At 33.6% G+C, this 7,033-nt stretch overlaps 1 protein-coding gene across 2 annotated transcripts in view; it reads left to right on the top strand.

The window, feature by feature from the left end:
* Window positions 1-6,043: 6,043 nt before the first annotated feature.
* Window positions 6,044-7,033, top strand: part of LOC136990185 (surfeit locus protein 6 homolog) — a 30,851-nt gene continuing 29,861 nt past the window's right edge. For both annotated transcript variants that reach the window (XM_067288554.1, XM_067288553.1), the window contains exon 1: window positions 6,044-6,155. The gene's annotated coding sequence lies outside the window, so the exon portion shown is untranslated. The remainder of the gene's footprint in view (window positions 6,156-7,033) is intronic.

The raw sequence follows: 7,033 nt of genomic DNA, 5'->3' as shown, positions 1-7,033 counted from the left end.
TACTGCTTTTGTTGTCCACTTTTCTTGATCTGTCTATCTCAGCTTCTTTGATAGCAGCATCAAGCTTTTCAGCTAAAGTCATTGCAGATGAGCTTGCGACATCTGGTAGTTGATCTGTATCACCGGAAGTAGAATCAGTAGATACTTCAAAAAGACGATCTAACATCTGTTTTGCTGATAAAATTAACATAGTCTTGGTTGGTAAGGCTGGCAAACTTTTTTCACTTGGGAAAGTTGAAACTTTTCCATAATTCTTTCCACTATTGAGATATTGTATGAGGCCAGTCAGTTTTACATTTCTTCTCTCTGCTATGCGTCGAATAAACGACTCTTTTAGTCTTCTTGAAAAAGGTGTGTTTAGTTGATTTAACTCATTTATAATAAAAGAAAAAATACCTTCCGATGAAAGTAAAGTCGATCCTCTGTTGCCAAGCTTTTCTGCTCCAGCTTTTAATGGCTGCAGTGATGCCACGATGTCACGAATTACAGTAACTTCTTGTTTGTCAAGATCAAAATTGTCCGTATCTTTATTACAGTCAATGATTGCTTTCGATATGGATGATCTTATTTTAATAAATCGCTCTAACATGGCTAAAAGGCTATTCCATCGGGTTTTGGAATCCAGAAATAAGTGCAAATTTTTCCCATGTTCCTGTTCAACGTATTTTTGTAAGATGTTATTCTTTAAAGGTGATTTGCGAAAAAATTTTGCTATTTTTCTAACCTTATTAATGATTTGAGAACAGACTATTTCATTACCTAGTGTGTCATGTAATTCAAATGAAATATCTATATCGAAAGGATCTTCAGCCAAACGCTCACACAAAACACTTTCAAAATCAATACTATAACTAAAGTCTTCTTCATCTTTCTCAATATCATCATTGCGCTCTTCATCTTCAGTTTGAATTTCTTCAGAAAGAGGGACTGCTACTGAAGTGGTTGACTTTTGGTACAAAACATCACATACCGCTAAATGAATTCCGTGTGCATAACATAACTGATGCTCACATTCAATTAACCTTCCAAATTTCACCATTACAGCTGCACCATCAGTAACACAGGCTTAAATTAAATATAAATGCATTCCGGCATTCTGACAGTTTATGAGTTAATTATACTTTCTATTTGTAAAATTTCTTCAATCTTAACACAAAATAAGAAAAAAGTGAACTTTTAAAAAAATTGCGGGATTTCCCGGGATGAGAAAAATTTCCCGGGATATTTCCCGGGGTAAAAAAACAGCCGGGATCCCGGGATCCCGTTTCAGAAACCCTATTTATTCCATTACCAGCCTCACTGACAGTTAAACGAAAATGTAGCTATTAAGATTTATAAGCATTCTAGCTTACAAATTCCGTGTTAATTTATAAACATTTTATTACGCGATAGAATATATTATTACATTTTAAATAGATTTTAATTTCACATTTTGAAAAAAGCTTTGAATTCTTAGGAAATTTTTCTGTTTCTATTCTATTTTTCATTTATTTGGCTTTGCTCGAGTTAGTTTTAGTTTAAATCTGGATACGCTTCTGGAAAGTCATTTATCATTTGTACATCTTGTATTAAAGATATTGATCACCTCTAAATCGATTCATTCGTAATTATGTTATATACCAATTAATTAAAAGGTTCGTATTTCAAAATTATTATTTTATATTTTTTAGATCGATCATTTGTCGCGTCATACGGTTAATAAATATTCTAATAAATTTTTTTGTTTGCCAATTTCGGATCAAAGGTAGTAAAGATTGTGAATAGGGTCGTGGACGGGGAGATCACGGGACCGTAGTGGTTCACACTTCTGTAAAATTACCATTATTTTTACGAAAAAGGAAACATAATCTTTAAGATTACTTTTTATTGATAAACAAACATTCTACGTAATTTATTTGATAAAAAAAATAAATAAATAAGAGGCCAACTGCTACCGGGTGACTTTCTACCGCCGTGCTTGTGAATAAGAATTTTCGACAGGTTCAAAAAGTAATTTTTAGATTTTTCATTTTCTTCACAAAAAGAAATATAACGAGATTTAATGAAACATTCACCAACAAGGTGAACGCGCAGAGTTCAAATTTTCAAAGAAATGTCAAAATAAAATATGAAAAGTAATGTTTCTTCTTTTATAAACTAACGAAGCCATTAAGAAATTCATATACCGGTATTTGCGTATTTAAAAATTTATATTTGTTTAATAATCGACTATCTGATTATGTTAAAACAAAGAAACAATCTGAAAATATAAGCTGTAGCTTAATATACAGTATAAAAAAAATCGATATTTAAACAAAAACGTTAATTCTTTAAAACTCCTTCCCGCTTTATGGATGCTAAGGTCTCGTTTCAGCAAGCTTATTACGACTTCAGTCCGGTTCATAATGGGAGTACCGGGAGGACGAGGGTCGAAACCTGACATATCCTATCCAGACGGACCACATTCCTTCTCGACCCGTCCGAATTTTATCCCGGTTCCCCAAAACAGTAAGCCGACACCGTAACCACTCGGCCATCAGTCCGTGGTTACTTTTTGATTAGATTTTAATTTCTTCTCTGAGTAAATGCCGTGAAGTAATTTACAGATTACGGTTTTGTAATAGTTGTTTTTAAAATATTTCCATTTTATTTTAATAACTAGTTAAGTAACGCTACATCAGCGTGTAGTCGGAGCGCCCGGATGGCCGAGCGGTCAAGGTTAGCAGCCTACCGCCCTGGGGGACCCGGGATCGAATCCGGACGGGTCGAAAAATCCCCAGGAATTTTTCGGGGAGTGGTCCGTCAGGATATGTCGGTCCCCGTCCCTCACCACCCGGCCGCCCCATTGTGGGCCTGGCCGAACCCATAATGGGCTTGCTATAAGAGGCCCTCTTAGTGCCCACTGGGCGGAAAGTTACAAAAAAAAAAAAAAAAAAAAAAAAAAAAGGAAGACGAAGGAGAGAATGGATCGTAAAGCCGTCAATATTGATCGCTGCTGCTCCACGTTTTAAAAAGAAGACTTGTTTAAACTTATTATTCTATAAAGATTTTTTGTATTTGTTGTGTGTCCAGTTAGCGACAACATTTACCTTTCAAAATTACCGTTTTAATGCTTGTCATATTTTCCGACCACTAGATGGCGCTTCTACACGTGCGTGCAGGAAGCGACTAACACTTGACTTCATGCATTCCTTGTCAATAAAATAACTCTAGAATGAGTTGTCCGATCTTGATGAAATTTTCTACGACGACTCACCATCACTCAAAAATGATCCACACTGAAGAAAAACACCTATATCCAGTTCTACAAAAACGGATCACTTTTGAAAGTTGAAATTTTAATCAGTTCATCCTTGAGTGATGATGAGTCGTCGTAGAAAATTTCATCAAGATCGGACAACTCATTCCAGAGTTATTCTGCGGACAAGGAATGCACGAAGTCAAGTATTAGTCGTCACTACGTTCCGACAATGAAAGAAAAATGTTAAAAAGTTATATATCTTTTTACTCTTTCTGATTACTGTTTACCAACGCATTTTTATATGGGTATTTCTATACTTCCGAACTACTCTTTAACTACTTAGCAAGCATTTATCTTGAATTCTGCCTAGTGATTAATATAGAATTTATGATCATTAATGTTATAGGCGTTCGACGTGTGGAGAAAACCCGGAAAACTCCAAATTGTCAGCCAGTCGGTAAGGCGTAAACCTGCCACCAATGTTTAATGCTTTTATCCACCAGATCACTGCCTGGGTGTAGGAACTTTCTCGCGAATAATAATTAGAATTAATAAGTAATTTATGCAAAAATCTTGACACGAAAAATAGTTAAATCGGGATGTTATGTAAATATACAAAGAATAAATTACATATTTTCGAACAAAGTAATTGGTCTATGTTTTCTATAATGCTTGCAAAAGTTATATTTTGCATTTATATAGTGTAATTAACTAAAATGTAACTTAATTATTTTTATAATTATGAAAAAATCAGACAGGAGACCTTAACAAAGATAACTTTTACATTGATAATTACAACTAATTTTATGTAAAAACTATTGACAGATACGTATTAAAAATAATTCATTTGACTGTTACGAAATAGATTGAACTGCTTTCGAGTTATGATATAAATATCATAACTCGAAAGCAGTTCAATCTATTTCGTAACAGTCAAATGAATTTTATTCCCAACTCTTAATATTTACAACGTAAATTTGGGTTTTATTCCTGAAATTTATCAATGTTTTTTTTTCAAATTCGTAAACTTTTGTCGCGCGGCATTCATCTCTGCGCGTCGAATTTACCACAAACAGAACTCAGAAACCTGTCCTATGATTGGATGGTATTATCTCGGTTTAAATGTCAGAATAGCGGGAATATTATTGTTGTAATGCAGCGATTTTCAACCGGTGTGCCTCGAAAATTTTCCAAGGTTATTAAGTAAATTATTTCCGAAAGAAGTCCAAGAACAATAAGTGTACGTGTCAAAATTTGTATAATTGTCCATATTTATTTCATTATTTTACCTTAAAACTAGCGCGATATTGGGCAGGTTTCTGAAGGCAATTAATTATCGTGCCACTTTTAAATGAAAATTAAGACTTAACGTTAATTGCTTTTCTTAGATCAGATATCTAATTAAATGTTTAATTATAATAAACCAAAAAATAAATAAGATTTTAAAAAATTTAATTATTACCTATTTATTAGAAATTATAATAAATTGCTTTGTGTCAATAAGTAATTTATAAAAACTATAATCTTTCTTTTTACTCTTCTTTAATCATTATAATTTAAGTGTGCCGCGGAAATTTAATTATAGGTTCGAGTGTGCCGTGAGATTTAAAAAAAAAGTTGAAAAACATTGTTTTAATGGAACAGAGCTGTTAATGATAAACTTACTACTTTAACTTCGTACTTTTATGTGTACCAAATAACTTATTCTTTATCGTCATGACTGAAAATAGTGGCATCAGAAAAACTCGGTAACTGTGCCGTTCGTTAAGTTTTATGCACGCGGTCCATCGTTGAACGCAGTGTATCGGACACAAAAACAGTGTATTGACGTATTACACTTTAATAGATTACGTGCCAATACGTTGGAATGTCAAACTGCTCATACATTAGGTTTGAATACTGTTTACACGGCCAGTCGCATGCTCCAACTTCGTGCAAAATATCTGATAGAACAGATTTTACTGAAACCAAACGTTTTGGCCTGCACAAACTTTAAGTTCCTGTTTACACGAAATGATTTACTTGTTCAAATTCGATTTCACAAACCGATTTGCTCAAATTGCACGAGCGTGTAAATAGGCCTTAATATCCGACGAAGTCGAGTTGCCTGTCAAACGCTCTGAAAATCTTGAATTCCGGTACAGATCTACAAGAAGTTTTTTATGGTTAATCTGGTGTTTACTGGATGGTATAGAGGAGCATGGCTTATTCCCATTACGAAACTAGATTCGAGACGTTCTTGCGTCAAGTAAGACTGTCCTTTTTCTTTTTCCTTTTTTCAATGGAAAGATACTCAACAGTTCCGGAGCTGTTGAGTATCTTTTTGCTAAACGCTCTGTACAGTACCGGCGTTTCGGAACACGTTTGGTATTTTGATGCCACATTTAGTAGCGTCTTTCATTTACGCTATCTTTCGCTAGCTGCAACTGATCAATGATGACTGCTTCCTGTCTCAACGGATACGTCATTTATCGTTCAGCAGATCCACATTGTTACGTAACAGCTACGGATTGAAACACCGTTATTCAGTTACAACTGTCGAGTCTGCTGAACGCAGCTAATGTCTTATTCGATCGGATGATAGTTGTCACGCATTTATACGATTTGTAAACTATAATTTTGTCGTCCAGTTAACAAACTTACATTTAAATAACACACACATATATATATATTTATATATTTATGTGTTTTTCATAAATATATAAAAATATGTTTTTCGCACTTTTAGTTTGTTATTTTTTAATGCATTTTTTGTTATAAAAATATAACTTGTTTTTTAATTTGCAAATATATATTATTTACGAACGATGTTTGATACATTAACACGAATTAACATTTTTACTTTGATAATTATAAACTCAATACTTTTACTTTTCAAATTGTAGAGGTCGCTGTTGTTCTGATATTATCCCATGTGCTTTAGATAGTTGGCCTGGTGAGTAAACGAATTTTTATTCGCGAGTTTTGCAAATTATTATTAATATTGAATTAACACAAATTTAATTTATGCCGACAATTTGATGTTATTTTTGAGATTCTGAGATGAATGTATTGTTTGAGATCAATCTTTGTTAGTAAGACTATTTCAAAGGATTATAGCAAATTATGCGAGATATAAAATGGAAGTCACGTAAAAGTACCCAGTACATGATTCCAGCATTACACGTTTTTTCTTTATTTTGCATTCTGCTAGATCTCATTGGGTAGAATTTGCAGTTCTGAATAGGAGTAAAATTTGGGTGGTCCAAATTCCCCAAATTTTACACCTATGGGCATGGTCTAGGGCACAATTGCAGCTCTGATAAGTTCCCAGCTGTTCCTGCATTTGTATCCATCAGGAGTACTCTGCCAAAGGGGATGGTATTTGTTTATAAGCCACACACCAATGTTCTCGCTCTTAATTTTATTTACAATAGAGACGTACTTGCTGGACGTGTTCAAAACACGTGGAATATTTGAGAAGCCGACTCTTGTTTCTGTCGTAAATAAAACTGAGAACGAGAATGTTGGTGTATGGCTTGTAAACAAATGCGGTCTCGGGTTTTTTCTTACGTAAAATTATATTTTACGAGCGGTAATTATTCGTTAACGTTAACTTACCAATCGTTTACGTTAGTCATTAATAGTGCAAAATGATATTTATAACTTACATATATCAGAAAAGAGCCTTTTTAAAATTACATTAAATTAGTAGATTTAAATTTATGAGTAATTTGCACGTCTTTTTTGAAATTTAATTTTTCTCAAAATATCATATCAGTCTACCCAGCATTTGGGCAGATTGATTCATCTCATGAGTATTTTGATTTATTC

Source organism: Centruroides vittatus, unplaced genomic scaffold, assembly GCF_030686945.1.
Source record: "Centruroides vittatus isolate TY-2023 unplaced genomic scaffold, ASM3068694v2 scaffold_861, whole genome shotgun sequence".
Taxonomy (NCBI): domain Eukaryota; kingdom Metazoa; phylum Arthropoda; class Arachnida; order Scorpiones; family Buthidae; genus Centruroides; species Centruroides vittatus.
This window is presented reverse-complemented; position numbering and strand designations above follow the sequence as displayed.